This window comes from Alexandromys fortis, unplaced genomic scaffold, assembly GCF_014885135.2.
Source record: "Alexandromys fortis isolate MF-2015 unplaced genomic scaffold, M_Fortis_MF-2015_v1.1 scaffold_168, whole genome shotgun sequence".
In the NCBI taxonomy this organism is placed as follows: Eukaryota; Metazoa; Chordata; class Mammalia; order Rodentia; family Cricetidae; genus Alexandromys; species Alexandromys fortis.
In genome coordinates this window covers 1,804,304-1,824,767 of record NW_026068058.1, presented here as the reverse complement: position 1 = coordinate 1,824,767, position 20,464 = coordinate 1,804,304, and the positions used below count along the sequence as shown (strand labels likewise).

General features: G+C 40.7%; 1 long non-coding RNA gene across 1 annotated transcript in view; it reads right to left on the bottom strand.

Moving 5' to 3' along the window:
• Positions 1-9,068: 9,068 nt before the first annotated feature.
• Positions 9,069-20,464, bottom strand: part of LOC126487348 (uncharacterized) — a 123,451-nt gene continuing 112,055 nt past the window's right edge. Inside the window, exons 2-4 of the long non-coding RNA XR_007588344.1 lie at positions 11,498-11,624; positions 10,145-10,308; positions 9,069-9,330 (exon numbers count right to left, since the gene is read on the bottom strand). This is a non-coding gene — a long non-coding RNA (uncharacterized lncRNA). The remainder of the gene's footprint in view (positions 9,331-10,144; positions 10,309-11,497; positions 11,625-20,464) is intronic.

Sequence of the window (20,464 nt, the reverse complement as noted above, 5' to 3'; positions counted from 1 at the left end):
GGGCAACACAGTTCCCTGTGCGACTGGCTCTGGTTAAAGGTTGACGGCGGGGAAGACTGACACTCTGGATTTATAAGCAGAGAGAGCCAGGTTCCCAGAGAAATGGGCCCTGGCCTCAAATCAAAACACTTATTTATAAGGATGAAAGGGGAATTGAATGCCCAAACCACCACGGTAGCCGCTGGCCTCTCTCCTGAAGTTTCCAGAGTTTGGGGGAATTGTTTGTTGAGTCAGCAAGTACAGGGAGCCAAAGAATTGCAAGCAACAGCAGCCTACCTGCTGCTGAAGCACATGTTTCTGGGGTCACGGTCCTCAAGGCAGCTGTCATCTACAACAGGACTGAGAACGGGAATAGGAAAATAAAATCTGAGCCAATCTAACCGCTCACCAGGAAAAGAGGGCGAATTTAAATCGGCCCATGGTGATGTGGATGGAGAAAGGGTTTCAGATGCAGACAGGCTGGGCTTATGGGGGGACAAGGAGGCTGCAACTGCCACAAGCCACCCACTACGTCACTGTCAGCATCTAGTAGAGTTTGTATTATCCAGCATCATGATGCCGCTCATCAAAATCTCTACGACATTGTCTTCGGGTCATTACTGCTGTTAGAAACATCAGCATAACTTATTAATTAGCGTGATTTTGTTGAACCCTATCAGCAAAAACGATAACAATAGATAATATTTACCAAGTATTTACTCTTTAATGAGCACGTCTCTAAACTTCTCACACATTCGTTTGTTTCATGCACGCAAACATGACAAAGCATAAGAAATAGCATCCTGTCCCAGTTCACTAATGAGAAGTGGAAAGGTTAGAGAGCCTAGGTGAGGCCACACAGCTGGTAAGTGAGGGAGACGCGCTCCTAATCCAGGTAGTCTACTCCAGAAGTGTGCTCCTAAACTACACAGAGAGACCTGGGACTAAGGCCAAGAGAGTCAACTGTAGTCCCCAAAAGAGATGTATCCGTGGTGGCTCTTCTTCCACAGAAACTGAAGTGCTATTCTTTGGATGTCCAATGCACGGTAAGAAATGGCACTTCAATCTTTGTATGAATACCAGATTCCTTTCCTCCACTCTCCGTGACAGGTGACCATTTGTGAAGTCAGGTAACTAACTCACTGTCGTACGGCCTTTCTAATATCTCCCACTGGCTTCTGTACCTCCCGACTCTGTCATGGACCTGGAGGGAACATGGTCAGCTTGCAGGAGAGTTCTTATCATACTGTGTGGCAGGAGGTTTCGTTGATTGAATAGTCTATGGCTACTGTGTTGGGTTCTGGGAGTCTTTCACACTGGGACCCTCCATGTAATTCCCATGGAGTGAACCATACAATTCCACAGCGTAAACCTTGCGATTCTGATGGTGTGAACGATCCATTTCCCATGATGTGGACTATGTCATTCCAACCATGTGAAGTATGCAACACCTACCATATAAACCATGCAATGTCCATGATGTGAACCATACAATTCCAAAATATAAGCTGGACGTTTTCCCTAATGTGAGTTATGCAATTATCGTGACATGAACAGGCAATCCCCATGGTGTGAATATACAATTTCTGAGGTATTAGCTGTGCATTTATCATGGTGTGAACAATGTATTCTATTCTATATCCCAGATGTATTCATTTGTCTACTACTTCTCACAGACTTTTTCTGCTTGGTTCTGAACGTTCTCCAATGACCTAAGGCTTACTGGCTGTCTCTGGGACCTAAAGACTGGTTCATGACCCAACACAGGAACAGCAACACTCCTTCAACCACAGCAGTTCACAACCCCATTCTTGCTTTATGGTTTTCTAAGTGTCAAGCAGATGATGCTACTGTTTCCCATAATTACCAAAGACATTCTGGAGCCTTCTCAAGGAGACACATACATACGGGGTGACAGGCATGTGTGTCTCAAGAATTCCATTCATGAAAACCTCCCCAATATTTCACTCCTGGTTCTAAGTGCAAGTGGAATTCAAGATTCATATATAAGTAGTGTTTCACGTTTGTGCCAATGTTCATTCAGAAGTTCTAATTCAATATCTAATATTTATTGAGGATACATTATTGGCCAAAAACTATTACAAATTACTACATACATATCCTCTAACATAAGCTTCTAAGTATTCCAAAACAATACTCATATTTTAAAACTGAGGAGCTGACATCTACATTCAAAACCTTATTCACAAAACAAAGTTGAACCCTCAACTCTTGAAGCAAAAGCCTAGACACCTGCACAAGTTACTGGTTAACATACACACTACACAATGTTTTATATCGTCTTTTACTCTGACATCCTTTCTTTCTTGCCTTAATGCTTCTCAATTCCACCAAAGCAATAGCAGAAGCCAATCACCAACTCTTCACCTTTCCCTCCACATACCTTGAGCCACTGTCCCCTCCAGCACGCCACAGCCTGAAGTTTCCTCCCACTTCCCTGGCTGCAGTTCCCAGTTATCCCTTTGCTAATTCTTCAAGATGCTTCTGAGTGTGTGATCCTGGAGCTCAGTCCTGGTCCTTCTTCCTTTCATCCCTCCTCAAGGAAGGTAGTGCCTTTCCTATGCTGATGATCCCTCTGTCTAAATCTTTCCTGTTGAGCTGCTTAACAAACTCATTTAGAGACCTTAGCAGCTACATCAAAGACTCGCTGATATAGAATGTCAAATATTTCCTTTCAGTCCTTGTCTTTTGTTAGAGTTCCATTTTTGCAAAGAAATGGCCTCCTACCACATCAAGGCAAATACCACTTGAGCATTGTCCATAAGTATACCATACCCTCATGTTCTGTGTCCCCTCCACCATCAAATCTCATCTGTTTACTTTCAGCCTTCTTCATGTTGATCACTGTCATCCAAGGCACCATGTCCTTTCTCTATACTACTGTGACTGACTCACTCTGCTCTGCTTTAGCTACTACATCTATTCACAAGGCAGCCGAAGTGTTCTCTTTGAATTCTGAATTAGACACATCACTGCCACATTCAAAACTCCCCCATGCCACACAGAATAAGACAGCCTCTTGACTCCACAGCCATGGTCCTTCTTATCTCAACTTTCTCCTCTTCATCCTTTGTCTGTATCCCACCGGAAATGTCTATTTGTTGGATGCTCTACTCAAAACCCTTTTTCTCTAGCTTATGCTGTCTGCTGCCCTTTTCGAATAGCAATTCACATAGCAACCTCTCCAAAGGCCCTTACTTCTCATTGTATTTGAAGTAGCTTTATCCAATTATACTCTACATCACCTACATCTTTATAAGCTCCCCAATGTTGTTACGACACCTTTCTCTCTCCTCTCTTATTTACAGTATATATTATACGTATACATTCAAATTTATGTGGGATGCATATAATTGTATATGTGGCTTTGATGTTTGTTTAATTTATGGTATCCATATTAGTCAGCACGCTTTATTTGAATAGGCATCTCACTTCCTATAATTTCTCATACAATAAATAATAGCTTTGACTGAAGTGTTGACTGGGTAGATGAGACACACCACAAAGTCGAAAGCATATCAAATCCCTGAATAGAGTCTGTCAAAGATATAAATATAACAGAAAAGATTACATGAAAAGGCTGACATTGGTTTCCACTGATCTTCAATATTTCTACAATGGCCACTGAAATCACACACTCTTTCTAGCTGGAGTTTAAGAGAGACCCCAGATAAGGAGTCCTGAGTATCTTCTGAGTGTGAGGTAGCTGGGAAAGAACCAAAGTCTCCAGGAAATTTCCAGAGCCGTGAGCAATCACAGCACCAAAGGCAGTGCTTGGATGATTTTAATCTGAGAAAAATGGCTTTAATACAGAGCTTGCTATGAGGATATTTGTTTTGGCACAGATTGAGCTTAAGTCAAATATTCTGCATTTACAATCCAAGTGATTAATAAACAGCTGCAGAATTTTGTTCCTTCTCCACAATACACTCAAGAAAATGGATGGATTTTATTATTCTACTTATTATATTTTATCAGCAAAAGTTAAAAAAATGTGATTTCCTCCATCCCTTCCAAGCTGTAAAAATAAGAGAGGCAGTGTGATTATATATTGCTGTAAAGAGATGCAATTGTAGAGAATTATAAATCATATTATTTTGTTTGGTTGGCATTCTTTTGTTTATTTGTTTCTAATGCAAAGAGCAGGAGATTTGCCATCATTTGTGTTCTATAACCTGTGGTACATGTGAAAGGAGAGAAAAAAAATCTATTAACAAAAGTGTGTTTTCCCTTTCTGGGCCAAAAGCAAAATAGCACCAGGTTGAAACATTCATCTGTTTCTCTGACCAGAGTTTATTTCCTTTAGTGACAGTCGTCCACCTTTAAGAAAACAAAGAGAAAAACAACTCTTAGGGAATCCCCCCCCCTTCATAAAAAAAGGATATTGGTCAAAACACAAAGATTTATCTCCTGGTTTTCTCTCTTTAGTTACTAATAATTTGGGGGATGTTCTTCGTTAAGAGAAGGCAGATTATTTCTCTATGCTTTTATTTTGTAAAACAAAATATGTAGAGATGAGTGGATATATGCAGACTATCAGAAACACTCCAGTGTCATATACGTACCCGAGGTAGGTGAAAGGAAGAACTGTGCTAGTGAGTTTGCCTATGCCCTGCATTCTGAAACATACCCTGGCAGACTTCAAGCAGAAGAAGAAATAATGCATGAGTGGCTGAGTGGGTTGTGTGATCATTTCCTCCGTGTCTCTTCAGAGCAAGACAGGAGGATGTATATTTAAATTCTTGTGTGAAACCTTTAAGTTAGACAATTGCAAAATCTTCCAGACTTTAAGGATTATAAGATATGAGAATCTGCTCCTAAGGGCACTTTGATATTATAACCCATTACAAAGAATTTTTTGTTTCTCATTATATATTTGATAGTGTGTTCTGAGAGAGATACATAGCATGCCATCATATGTGTGTGTATGTGTGGTTTATACACTTATAATACACAAAGAGGTACTGTGATAATGCCGTATACGAGTGATTAAAAATGTTCCTAATACAAGGATAGTTAAAAGAAAATGCAGAGAGCTGAGATTTTTATGACAACATTAAACTCAGCTCAACAGTATATAGAAACTCCGTGGGAAAAAAAATGGTATGCCAGACTTTGTTGACTCCCCAGGGAGACCTTACCACCTCTGAGAAGTGGATGGGGGTGGGAAGCAGGGAGGTGGGGGATGGGAGACAGTAGGGAGGGGAAACTTTTGTTGGTATGTGAAATGAAAAATAAATAAATAAAAAGGGGGGAAAGCAAAATCCAGGAGCAGATGGGGTGAAGAAGCCATTGCCAAGTAAGATATCCAACCCAAGATCTAAAGGGAAGAAAGAGGTAGGTATTGACAGAGAGAGTCAAGTAGGAAGAGGTATAAGTCAGCTTAGCAGATCTGTTTATCCAAAAATACTCAGGGTGTGTAGCTATGGAGGATCCGGAAGAATGTGCAGAGAAGTTGGAACAACTGACAATTGTTAAATGCAGTGTAGTTGGAATCTGCCCAGACTGGATGATCTGCTCTAGAGATATGCTCAAGTTGTCTGGAGTTCCATAACAGTCATCAGGCACTACCAACCCTGAAAGTACTTAAGAATAAATAAAGCTCAGGGCTAGTATAAACTTGATTAAATCAGAAAGAAGCTCATGTGTTAATAAACTCATAGGTAACACACAGAAACCCCCACACACACCACACCAAGGACCCCCAAACATTTAGCTCTAACATTTACATGACTGCTTTGAAGACGTGGTTATCTTTTGCTGATTAACAAATTAAACTCTTAAATTTTTATACCCAAAGACCCTCTTGGCAAAGAGTTGGTCAGGGTATAACAGGAGTAACTTATCCTGGCTTGGGCTGGGATAGTGTAGAAATGTCTTCGTTCCTTGAATCACACATCTGGCACTTGGTACCGGCTGCTTGCTGGGTCCTCAACTGAACGGTCCAACAGTCATTAACATGAGCTCTCTGATGTGATCTCACACATGAGATGGGAGAGGAGCATGCTCCCAGCCTGGAGGATGAGTTCCAAGAGCATGGGCTCAGAGCAAACAAAAGAAGGGCACATAGTATTCATTTGATTAGTTTCAGAAATAATCCTGTCCATTCTGACACATTTCACTGGTGTGGTAGTCAAAAAGGTCTGCCAAGATTCAAAGGAAACACACGAAGGGACACTACTCATTAATAGGAGCACTGTCAAGGTCTGAAAAGAAAAACACCCTGTGTGATAGAAGATGTGTCATGTAGAGAAATAGATGCTGCCTCATCAGCCACCAGTCAGGGGAGGACAATCAGTTTTGTAAGGCTAGAGGACTACAAGGGAACCCTGGCTTTGCAAACATGGTCAAGACCTGGGTAGCTAGCTCATGCCTATCATTCCAGCACTTGGGAAGCTAAAGAAGGATGATTGCCATAAACTTGAGGACAATCTCGGCTACATAGGTGAACTTGGGCTACAGAGTCTCAAGAAGTGAACACAAAAATAAAACAACACATAGAAGGGGGGATGTATTGTAGGTAGAACATTGTAGGTAGCACACTATTACATGTTTAAAATTTCCTTACACAGCAGAATTTCACATATAGGAACACACACACACACACACACACACACACACATCATGAACCCCCTACCCAGTTCCATAGTACGGAACATTTTGTCTTCATATGTGAATGGATAATTTTTAAGAGCTCATTCTCAAACATGGGTTGCCATTAAAATGGATTGATTAAAAAGGCTAATGAACCACTACTGTATACTCTGGAAATAGGAAAGCAAGAGATTGGTTTGCAGCATTCAAAGATCCCTAGAGTTAGGATAAAGGAAGGAGGCAGGAGATTAGATAACTGAATCCCTCAGGGAAAACCTAGATGGCTGCATTCAGAAGCAATGACCCATTCATCACTCTTCACAGTTACTAAATGGTTAAACATCTTGTCCACTGAGCAAGGCTATTGTCCTGAAAGATAATGACATCATGTTTACTATCTCTTCAAGGACAAGAGGCCAGCTAGGCTCTCAACTGCTTCATCCCCAATGAAGCCTTCTATGACCCTCAGGCCTGCCACATTCGCAGCTTTGTTCCTAGTGAGTCATCCCCACTTTCCGTCAGAACTCTCCACACCTCTCTTACTTCACACACCCTCAAACTTATGAAAATCTCCATCATCTTTGTCTTTCTTTTACTTTTTATACATCATGGACTAATCTCTTATTATCTATCTCAAGTCACACGGTTCACTTTCTTGTCTTCTTAATTAAATTCTTACCAATAACTGTAAACTCAACTTTTCCTCCTTTAACCATTCATCATTACCCATACCTTCTATTGTGTTTTGTTGAGACTGGGCTTGAGTGGAACGAGAGACAAGAACTGTCTAGTGTGGAAAATAAGTTGACTAATATTTAAAATCAAAACCCCAACATGGGGATTACTTTAAGCAATACTTGAAAAGCTAACTTCACTCATGACAAAGCAGTTCAGGGTCCTATCAATAGCACTGACTGCAACACTTCCTGCTCAAGAGCCCAGAGAACGGGATGAAGGCTCCAGTTTGGAGGATGATGATCTCCAACACTCTGTGTGATGTTTGTGCTTCCAGCTGGGAGTCTGACCCTCAACACCAAGGACAGGCATAGGGCTCCATCTTTATAGCTGCTTTACTAATTCCTCAGCATCTTTCCATTTGTGACTTCTCCTTCTCCTTCTCCTCCTTCTCCTTCTTCTTTTTCTTCTTCTTTTTCTGGCTTCCCTAGATATTTATTTAAACCTTTTCTATTTTTATATGAAAAAGAATGACAGGGTTTTGTGCACTTGTAAGGATGGGGGGGAAGGAGAGAAAGAAACCTATACGGGATGGGGGAGGGGCGCATTTCTTCAAGACAGTCTTCCTTCAGGAGAGGAGCAGCTTCTCACTCTGCATCCACACCCTGGCATTACCCCACAGCTGCAGGCACAGAAACACCCACAGCACAAGCAGTGACACTAAACAACCCTGATGCGAGTCCTCTGCTAAGTGTGGAGAAGGAGCATGAATTCCTGAGCAGGAGGGGCCTTCCTCTGCCATCTCATAAGACAATTGTTGTCTTCTGTGATGAAGAAAGAAACGACAACCAGTCCTAAATGACAGCTAAGGATCAGCAGTGACTCTCGAGTCCTGGCTTCCGTTCTCTTTCCCCTTTCCTGCTGGATGACCTGATTCAGGTCCACTTGCTAAGCATCTCCAAGAGATCCTGTCCTTTACCAACGTCGGTACACTCTGAGACCTTCCCCTTCTCTGAACACTTAAGGAAGAAAACTGCCCTTCTCCTTTCCTGTCCTACTGGCCATTTGCCTTTAGGTACTAAACCTTTTGTTCTCTAGGGTCTGGGAGAAGTAAGGTAAGTATAATGCCCCATCGCTGTGTACAGCCTGTCATTTGCCAATCTGGGTGCATGGTGGCTGAGCCCTTCTAACTGCATTAGAAATCATAGCAAGTTGTGGGGGCGACACCGCCGTTCCTTCCAGGCAAATGTGAGACAGAGCAGTTGGCTCATTAGCATTGCAGCTGCACAGCAGATTAGAAGCATTGTGCCTCACTGCCTGGTGGCCACACTTCTGGAATGAGGGCCTGGCATCGCCGGGACATACTTGTACTCTGTTTACAGTCGTTCCCTACACAGACAACACTGCCTTGCTTTTTTGGGTCTGTCTGTATCGCCTGGCTGGCTGAAAATATCTCAGTGGGGAGATATTTAGGTAGCCTATATAACTCTAGAACACACCACATGCACACAAATCCTAATTGTAGAGTCTCTCCATTCAAAGATAAAAATAAAATCTTAGTCTTCAATGACTTTTCCAAGAAAAGAAACTTATAGCTTCCTCAAATCAACCATGGTTTCATAAATACAGGCAGGGTTTTAGATTGGTTACAGTGGATCCCCAAATCCTTCAGAAAACAAAAGCTTGGTGAGTTTTTTTTTTCTTTTAATGCAGCCTTCAACATCATGACAGGTACCAAATATGGCTGTTTGATTTTGTTTAACACTCAGAAATATATTCTCTCTTTCTACAAATATATCATAGATAGCTACATATATATTTTTTCAGGAGTTTTAGGATAAGTACAGAAGATACTTGTGCTTTGACCATATTTCTTCATAAAAATGAAATTATCTTGACAGGAAGTCTGAGGATATTTCTAAGGCCTCTCTGGGTATAGAGTCTTTGGTCCTCAGAGGGATGCACGAGATGAGACGTAGAGAATCGTGGGATGCAAAACTAACTGATAGCAGATGGAAGAGTCTAGCTGAAGATGGCAAGTGCCTTATCTTGCAGTGGAGGCTGAAAATTAATAAAAAAAAAACTTATCACATTTCTAAGTTTGGAACAAAATGAGATATAATAGAGGAGTCATCAAGATGGGAAGTCAGATGCATTCGTGGTAAAACACACTTAAGAGAACTTCTCCAATGTGTCACTACAACTAGGTTTGTTAATACCTTCTCCAACTGACATCCTCACCCATCTTGTCGGGGAGCATCACAGACAGCCTCAGGCTACTTCCACAGGAAAGGGCAGGGGATTCATTTGTCCTGTGAATGGTTTCGCTTGTACTTTGTCACTTCTGGCTACGTATTGGAGCCAGGTACTGAGTCCTGAAGAGTCCCGAGGCTCTGAAGTACCCAGAGCTCCCACTGCCCTAATGAACTAAAGCATCCTCTTGGGAATGGGTTCTGGACCTGAGCATCTTTTCAAAGCTCCTTATCAACAGTATAGATTTAGAACTGACATCCCTAGATACATCCAAAGGCAAGTGAGTAAAACGAGCTGAGATCCCGGTCCTTGATTCCTTCTCTTGAGTTCACCAATCATGGGACTTGCTTTCTTCTCGAGGACATATGTAAGGAATAGACTGGCCACTTCCTAGGCCTAGGCTTCGAGACAAGCATGGCAAAAATATACGTGGGTAGGTGATGGGCCATCTTTCTTTTTCAGATACTTTTGGAATTCAGAAGGGACAACTCAAATAGTGGATGTAGCTGGACTTTCAGACTTGTGTCTCAGGATTAGCGCAATCCTCTCAATCCTCTACCTCATGCCATCTCACTGGGGCAGCAGATTGTTCTATCTCATCTTCACTCAGGCATTTACGCACCATGGAAAGCTGAGATTTAATTCTTCATCCCCTCTGGCAACTGGATCTCAATTCTGGGCAGCTATTCAACGCATCAGGAATCGACCAAAGCAAATGACGTCGCCTCTGCACAGCAGGCTGGCCAGGAACCATCTAGAATTCATTACTGTTCTTGTTTGTTTACACTAGGAACAGACAGTGCTGTGAGTTACTTAGACATACTTCTTTTCCTGTAAATTAGTTTCAAACTATGCTTCAAGTCAATAGGCCAGCTTTAGAAGATTCGATTTGCTTCCTCCTTTTTTCTTCTGGGAAGTAAATATGTAAGTTGTTCCATTTACAGAGCATATGCTGTCAGAAGCAAGGTGCTACAGATAACAGTTTGATTTAGGAAAATCTAGTCCCACCTCACAGTACTTGTCTTGACTTACCAAGACATTTTAGCTCGCCTTTTGCTTGATTGATAATTAACAGGGTCATTGTTCCCATCATCCCTTTCTGATCAGAAGACACTGGATGATCTTTACAAACAATGACTAAAGTTTAAATGAAACTTTCTAAGTTAAAATCACTTCTCAGGTAATGATGTTGAATATTGCTTCATTTTGTCTCGTACATATGAAGGTGGTCTCAGCTACTAGGGTTAATGTGGCAAAGAGTTTGGGCAACAAAACAAGAGAAATATCTCCCCTGGGACTTCTATCCTAAATCCCAAGGAAACCTAGCAGGTCATCACCAGAGGCAAGAGGCAGGAAATGGAAAATAAGAACTCTAAGCATTGCACCATGACGAAGGCAAACTTCCAAAAGAGCAGGAGTGACGAGCCACTCTATTTCTCTACCTTCTTAGTAGAAGCAATAATGAAAAATAATAATAAAAAAATCCAGCTATTGTAAAGGTCATATAAGTGTCAAGGAGCTCTAGGAACAAGTCGTAAGTTCAGTGAGTTGATACAAAATGACTATATTGTCAGGCAGATGACAAAAGGAGAGAGTAATGAGCACAGTATGCTGACTGCTGACCCTGCCACATGACCCACTGCAGAAGCCAGAGGTGGGAAGGCCTCATCTATAGAGATGAAAGAGTCACTTTCTCTTCTGGCTCATGCAGTTTTAATTCTGGCTCTGTTCATATGATTCTATAATTTTAATTGGAATCACATTAATATCACTTTTCCTCCAGACCTTGAAAATATACTAAATTCAAAAAGGGACTTTTTAGAACATCTTGTTTGCCCACCATACTTCCTTTGGACTCTTCACACCCCTCGATGTGACTAGCACTACAGCGTTCTGTGGGAATAAGCCAGTTGTCCCATTCCAGAACACTTTTTTCCTTTCACGAGAGATGAAAGCAAATTCACTGTATAAATACCTTAAACTTCCAGTGTGAGGCTGTGAGGACTCAGGACATTGGGTTTAATACCGCTGGATGATTATCAGAAATCTGGAGAAGATCCTAGATTTGTCAGTGTTCTCAAGAAAGAGAGCTCTAATAGGACCTATAGAGAGACAGAAATAAGTAAATATGATAAATGATAGCCGATAGGCAGGTAGATTGTCTGATTCATTATAGGAATGAGCTCCTCTGATTGTAGTGATGAGAGGTCCCATCATCTTCTACCTGTAGTTCCGCAGGTAAGCTGTTCACATCAGGTAGGATGGGCCTTCCTTACCCAGTCAACTAATGTGCAGGACTTCCAGAAACACCTCAGTGGACAACAAGAAGCAATGACTTTTCAGATATGTGGATATCTCTTAATCCAGTCAAGCTTTCGCCTAAAATTAACCATTATGGTTATTCCATCTCCCTCTGCAAAGTCAGAATGAGGCATTGAGATATTTGATTTTGAAGTCCCTGACTACCAGCAAAGGAAGACAGAAGCAAGAAACGGGATACTTCCATTGTTCACCTGAGTTGCTCAAGAGTAACTGATCATCTACACGTCAGTGATGGTACTAGCATCCACAGACCAGATTAAGATGGAGGCTAGAGAAATGTCTCCATGGCTAGGAGTACATGCTGCTCTTACAGAGGTTACAAGTTCAGTTCCGGCGACTTCTTGTAGCTCCACTTCCAGGAGGTCCTTCACCCTCTTCCAGATTCCACAGACATCCATCCACATGTGGCAAATATTCACATAGAAACAGTCTCTCACACACGCATATGTAATTAAAAAATAAAGAAGAATGTTAACGATATAAAAATCAAGCGGATTTGATTGGGGGAGGGGGAGGGAAAGGGGAGGCGGCGGTGGGGAAGAGACAGAAATTTTTAATAAATAAATAAATTAATTAAAAAACAAACAAACAAAAAAATCAAGAGGTTCACAGTCAGATGTAGACCCTGTGAGGGAGCATTCTCAGCCTTGCAGTGCAGAGACTTGCGAGGGAGACAGCTATCAGTATGTCTTCATCAATTTCGTTAAAGGAAGCAATTTTTCAAGTTCTGTCTTCACTTATATGATTTTGGGAGTGGAAAGGGGAAAATTTAATAAGCATCCTGTCCCCAGATACAGCACAACTATTAACAAAGGTAAAAACTGAAGTCTAAATTGAAGAACAGTATCAATATTTAATCACAGCAGGCTAAGGGTTGCTGAAACTAAAGATATTAAATGTAATTGAAACAAAGCAGCCAGATTCCCAGTATGGGGTAGGAGGGCTAGGAAAGAACTGTTCTCTGGCTGCCATAATCTCACAGTTACTGAAATATTCCCTAAGCAGATTGTGCCCATTGCAGACACACCAGAGCCACATGGTAAGAAGGTTCCATGTGCAAAGGATGAACAGGCAATTTCACTTCATGCAACAAATCAGACTGTAAGTCATACAATAAAAAGTACTTTATTCCTAAAAGAATGAATTGAACAGATGAATAATCTAGCCAGCATCGTAATAAAGGGAAATAAAGGTGACTGGGAACACTCTGAAATATTCAACGCACGAATTTGGGAATTCTAGATGCCATATACCAGAAAGTCAATGTAATGCTATTATTAAACATCTCTAATACATGAGCCATATTAAATGAAGTATAAACTCATATTTTTATAATTGTTACTTATCTCAGACCTAGTAGTCAGGATCTCAAAGGACATTTCCAGAAGCTAATATTATAAGTTATCCCAGAGAGTGTTGTGTGAGGGTTCTGCTTCCTATAAAAGTATCACCTTCATGGCAGCCCCTTTCCACACTTCAGTTTCATAACCGGGCTCATTCTGCACACTTTTATTAAGCTGGGGCTTATAAGCCCCTTTCGTAGACATCAAATTAGAAACTTTTCTTGCTATGCGTTTGGTAAATGCTGCCTATATTCTTTATTGTTTCCTTGTAAATGCCAACCTAGTTTGCAGGCTAAATACGGCTGTCTGTGTATGTGAATCCACCTGATGATGGGTGGATGGAGCACAGAGGATGTGAGTATGTAGAACTATTGATAAAAACTCAGAGGCAGATATGAGGATTCAACCTGAAGGTCAGAAAAGCAAAGCAGCCAGCCACTGACTCTTCCATCTACCTCAGTCCGAAATGGTTATCTTGCCTGTAGGAATCTCAGAATGAGACTGTGTCTGAGAGCTGTCTCCTCCCATCTTATATTCCTCTCTAGGAGTGGGATGAAAAGCATGCACCACCACCACCCCATTTCTATGATAAACTAGGGTGGCTACTGGGATTAAAGGTGTGTGCCACCACTGTTTGATCTGTAAGCTTGGCCAGGGAGATTGTTTTACTCTCTGGTCTTCAGGCAAACTTTATTTATTAAAATACAAATAAAGCCGGGCGATGGTGGCGCACGCCTTTAATCCCAGCACTCGGGAGGCAGAGGCAGACGGATATCTGTGAGTTTGAGACCAGCCTGGTCTACAGAGCTAGTTCCAGGACAGGCTCTAAAGCCACAGAGAAACCCTGTCTCGAAAAACCAAATAAATAAATAAATAAATAAATTACAAATAAAATATCACTAAATATGTATGTATGTATGGATGGATGTATGGATGGATGGATGGATGGCTATGATAGTCTCAGATTGATTACTACTCATTTTGTACATTCTGTTTTAAGGTTAATCGCCATATTCTTGACACATAGTCAGAAGCTGGCCTCTTCAGGTACAAACTATTCACATACACATGCTTCTGCTATTCTTTATTCTTCTGGTGACAACAGACATAGAACCAATAAAGAACTGCCTTGCAGATAAGACTTCTCAACATAAGGTATAGCATCTTGGGCTATGACCCGTTCATTACACCCATACATTATTAGAAATACATGACAACACCATAGGCAATCATAGGCTCGTATGACAAAAAGCTGAAGTAATATGAAATGAATCAGGAGCCAAGTTTGCTCTCCTCATACTTTCCTCTTTTCCAGAACTGTGCTGAGATGTGATACTCAAATTATGAAGCCCAAACTACGTTTTGCAATCTGCTGGACCAAAGTTATTTAAGGACTTTTTTTCCCAAGAAAGAGAAAAATTATAAGGAAAAGATACGTACATGTTAACATAGTTCACTTGAATACATCGAAATGTTCTCATTTCCCTTAGAAAATGTTGAAACATTTGACAAGACACAAAACTTTTTTGTTTCTCTATATTCCTGTCTGTAAAGATGCAAGGAAAAGGTGATCTATGTATCATACACATTATACATACTGGCAAACAAGCTGAACACTGAGCTGTGACTATATGTCATACTGTAAAGATATTTTTGAACTAAACTTGGTGAACACTTCAAAATTGAATTATAAAATCCCCTTCTTTTAGTTATGTAAGAGAACCAAATTCTGCTATATTTGTTATGATCTTAGTTCTAGAAGATGAGGAAATGGCTTTGTAGTTAATGGCACTCACGGCTCTTATAGGAGATCCAGGCTCAGCTTCCAGCAACCGCATAGTAACCCACACTATTTGTAACTTTAGTTCTGGGGACACAGGAGATATAATGCTCTCTTTTGATCTCTTCGGCACCAGGAACGCAGACATGATATACATACATAAATATATTTAATCAAACACTTAAACACAATAAACATAAATAAGTGTAAAATACATTTTGAAAAGAGAACAGTGCGCAATGTGTTTATATGAATACTATGATGGTCTAACCGTTGAGAGGGTGTGTGTGACTTGAAGTGACAACCAAGAGTCTTTAGGGTCTTGAGGGGGGCAGTTGCTGCTGACTCCATAGTGCTATAACATCTTTCCTGTCTATACATCATGGGGTGGGATGTTTCAGGGTGTCAGACAACACACACTCTGTCTTCCCCACCAGCAAATGACCCATCAAGATTCAGAAATGTGTGTGGCCTTCCTCTGGCACAGACTGAGTAGAGAGAAGCACACTGGGGTTGTCAGATAAGAGAGGAATAATGCCTTTGAAAGGCTAAGTGGGGCAAGAATCTATAATTTGGAATTGAGTTTAGAGTGGAACTTTCCAGAAAACAACAAAGCATTGCTTGACAAATAATTCAATCATCTGCTTTTATAGAGACCTTAGGCATGATGTAATACAATCCCATATTGTTACATATTAGGTTACAAGGGCTCAGGGAAGTTAACTCACCTGCCAAATCACATTGCTAATAAATGAAAAAGGAAGAAATGCTATTTTGAGTTGGCTCCAAATTCTGTACATTTTCTCACCATAATAAGCAGCCTGCTCGTGATCCAGAATTATCTGACACTTCCAAAATCCCCTCCAGCCAGAGAAGTCCTAGCTGAGTTGGCTGCAGCCCCCAAATATTGATCCCCGGGGTTCCCTTGATCAGTTACTTGCACACTAATTGCAAGTCTCCACTTAATGTTTCTTTTTGCTGGGAAATTGAAACTAATCCAAGACTGACGTGGTAATAAGACTGACAGGCTATAGGGAACAACCAACTATAAAATAGGATGTCAGCGTTCTACTCTGGAATACCGTCTATATGTCCTCATCATGACCTGATCAGCAGGCAAGGATGGACCATTTCACACAGGTTGTGGGATGATCAAGGTGGAATCATCACATCACTAGTGAAAGCTATCCTAACAGATGAGGTTATCAGGAAAGAGAGAAGTCTCTGAACTTCTACTAAGTAGTCCAGCTGGCCTAGTACGACAAAGTCCCTAGTAGAGGAGACCACGAAAGAATAACCAGAGGAATGTAACGACTCTAGAGTTTTTCCGGAGGTACCTGAAAATTGGGAAACTAATTTTGATTGGATTAAAGCCTGTTGACAGCCTTGTAAAGTAGGGAGGATGCTGGCTATATCAGTCTGATAGGTGGGGTGGGATGTATGGGTACTGAATTGGAGGCCAAGATCAGCTATGCAAAAGAGCAGATGAAGAAAATATTTTTAAATAAATATAATAGGATGGGAAATAGATGTTAGGATTACATGAGCTTTATGGAACATTTTATTTCAAAACAATTAAGAATAACAGGATTAGAACTTGAGAAAGAGATGCATGAATGGAGCATGGATGAGTGGAGAAGCTCTCAAAAGTGGAGTGTAGATGGCATCATCCTGAACTAGAGTTCTCCAACTGTCTTCTTCAGGACAGGGCTGGAATGCAAGATGAAGTGCCCTTGAGTGGCTTGCTCTAGGAAAGATGCTCAAAGAAGAATCAACGAGACCTAGAGGATATCTGGTTATACACTTGTCCTCTCCATCTCCTCTACCTGATGCTCACACAGGTACCACTGGAGGATGTTGTCTGGTTACTCAAAAAGGGGGAAAAATCACCTTACTACACAATAAATATCATACATGTACCCAGAAGCAGGACCTCCCCCATCATCACTGAAGAGAAACATCTTACAACAGGCAAGAAAGAAGGTTGTCATGAAATAGCAGCATCTGAGCAGAAGGATACCCTGAGAAAGACAGACATTTCAAAAAAAATTGACACATAGAGATGCACTTAAAATAGCAGCAATGTAAGACAGGATTCAAGTGTGAGGCAATACGAATTACAGCACTTAACTGAAAAACCAGTGTTAAGTAACTTTGCAGAGTGGACAATGTGTGGAGCTAATGCATGAGCCAGAAGATGTAGCTAGGAACTATCTACAAAATGCAAGACGGAGAGACATAGAGGACAAATTCAGGAAGTTTAGTGCGTATTTAACAGCAGATAAAGAAGAAGAAAAGCTAAGAAATTACAAAACACCGAAGGATAAGTAAAGTCATAATATCTTACAGTGATTTCTTTAAAGATGATCTACAAGGAGATGCTAAGATAAGGTTCATCACTACTCCCATTTGGTTCAAGAAAACAGTGGAGATTATTTTTAAAGCAGTAAGAAAAAGTCCTTTTGGAACAACAATTTCCTTTGCCACCATGCTACCATTTCATGTCCGAGGACTAAACAGAGATGGCTTCAGAAATAAAATCTCTAAAATTCCACTGCTCTAAATGTGCATTATTAATTCAGGCGAATAAAAAAGTAAAGAGGGTTGCATAAAGATAGTCAATTGGTCCCCTGAAGCTGCTTTTTTTTTTCCTAACATCTTGACCAAAGGATAACAAAGGCTAGCCAAAGAAGGCGGGGAAGGAGTAACTGATATCTGAACTGTATGTGGTGTAAATCAGATGGACAATGGGGAAAACAGCTTTGAGGCTCGAGAAAACTGAATGCCAAGCAATCAGGAGGAAATCCAACAGCAAACACAATTTATACCAGCACCTCCAAAAGACTCAATAATGGTGACATCAAGCATGCTAGAAGCAGGCTAGACAAGAAAGAGCTAAATTAATGAAGATTGGTTGAAAACCTATTTAAGACGTTGTCAAATCCTCTCGCTGGCTCAGGTTAACTCACTGATAGGCTTTCCATCACTCTGACAAAGGCCTGGAGGTTTGTATTTTGGGAGAACAGAAAAGCAGCAGCCTGCACTTGTAGCTGCCGGTTCAGCTAGCACAGGAGTCAATGCGCTGAAGACATCACATTTATGTGCATTCATGCCTACTGCGTGCCTACAACCCTTGGTTCTTTACCCTTTTAGATTATTAATGTTTGATACATACATAGTGATGGGTTTTGATGAGGCATTTTTCATACCTGAGTTACTATACCTTGTTCCTGCTCCTTCCCCTCCACCTGCTGCCATACCTCATGCCACTGTCCCCCTGAAGGAGTTTTCTAGTTTAATTGTGTCTCAATTTGCATGTCAAATATGGTATAAAGATTTGATCTATGTATCACTGCGTATGACCAAAGAACTTATTTAACATTGTCATATTCTTAAATATTGAAATAAGTCTTGACCATCACACAATGCTTAAACACACTTAGGGGGTATAGTTATAAGGAAGTATATTCATATACATCCATATTATACGCATACTAAGTGTATTCGAGAAATTGTTCTATCATTTTATCATTAATTTCTACCTAGGCTCTCTGTTTCCTTTTTTCTAATTTGCATTGTTTTTGCTTAGTTTTGGCTTGGTTTGATTACTTTCTGGCCTTGCTCAGTAGTCCAGGCTTGCAACAGATGCATTTGGTTTATGACTCATGGAGCTCTTGCCTCTGCCTCCTAAGTGCTGGATTACAGACCTGAATTATTACACTTAGCTCCCAGTTATCTGGTCATTTAGGGCACTAGAGCTTCTTAATGTTTGAGTACCTATTTATCTAAATTCCTATTATGGTGCATCCAGCAGGATTCAACCCACTGCTCTGCCAACCCCAGTCTAGAAGCTACAGTGAGCTCCAATATTTGTACTACTCAGGAAAGGTCAATGGAGATAAAAAAAAAAAACAGAAAAAAAAAAGTAGAAGTTAGCAGATCTTGCTATTTTGACCAAAACCTGTGTAGCAAGCTGACAGGTTTTTTTTTTCCTTTTTGGGTAGCCAGGAAAAGTCCTCCAAGGATGCTTATGTATATGGCCAGGCAGAGGAGGTGAGGAGGACAAGTGGACAATCAGATACCCTTTTGGTCTCTTGATTCTTCTGTATGCATCTTCCAACCTAGACTAGGCCACTCAAGACCACTTCATCTTCATCTTGCATTCTAACCCTCTCCTGAATGGGATATGTGTGGAACTTAACATAAACAATTTAAGGGAAGACGACTTGACTTTTGGCTCACAGTTCTAGAGATTTCAGGCAATAATCCTTTGTGCTATTGACTCTGAGTCTATAATGAGGCAGAATCACATAGCAGTGTGACACTTTTCTGGATGCATCATGAACAAATGTCTTTTCACACTAGATAGAGAATAAATAGCACACCAAAGCAAAAATATCATCAGGGCTATGTGGTGAACATAGAATTTATTTGAATTACCTACAGGAATATAGAGGAATGAATGACATTTGCACCATCAAAGGTATACTCCATTACAGGTGACAATACTCAAAAGCTGAAATTCTGAATCTTTCTGCATGACTTATGGGTATCTCTGTAGGTTAGAGAGTCTCTTCTTCTCTATAGTCTTTACTGGTAATATACCCTTAGGAAAGGAGGGCTTTGTGAATCTTGTAAACTTCAGGAATTTATTGAGACTTGTGAGTTTTTTTTTTTTCTCTGCGTCTTAAGAAGTCTTTTGGAACTTCTCCAGCTTCCAGCTTCCTTCTTCCATGGTATGTTTCAATTGGGAAGAAATTGCTACATAACATTCAGTCCCTTATACCAACTCTCATTATTTTTGCTGCCTCTTCTTCAATGCTCCCTGAGTCCTGGAGGTGGTGATAGAGAAGTCTGTCTAACGCTAAGCATTGTGCCATTATCCCATAGTAACAGCCACTTTTTCTGAGGAACTTTGCTAATAGTTTTGAGCTTCTGTGGACACTATAATTTATAAAAGGGAATTTTCTCTTATAATCTATTGCAGCGAATAATAGTCATCTATAGGCATATGCAAGCATGTTTAGAAGCCAGATTGTGAGACATATTTCATTGATTTAAGAAAACAATGACTGTTATTAGTTCATCCCTGCTGGTCAATGATTGTTCTAACCAATGATTTTGAACTAACTTAGATAGTACATGTAAAATTCCCTCTGTTGAGTGGCCCTTCGATCCAAATGGAAAGCAGTTGGTTGCACCCTGAATGGTTCATGCCACTATTGCACCTTCGATGGAATCTTGCTTGAGATTTTGATATTGTAGCATTCAACAGTCATGTAGAAACACTAGTGACAATCCCCCAGCAACCAACATGACACCTTCTGTCACTATAAAAACCAGCCAATAGGTAGAGCACTTTCATTTCAGTTCTAACTTCATTCTCTTTCTGTTAATATCAAAGCTTTTGGAGCCATCATCAATGGGGACTTATTGTCTAATTTGGGCATATAACCAACGACAGTAGCAATATCCTTCATAGTTTGAAAAGCCTCAG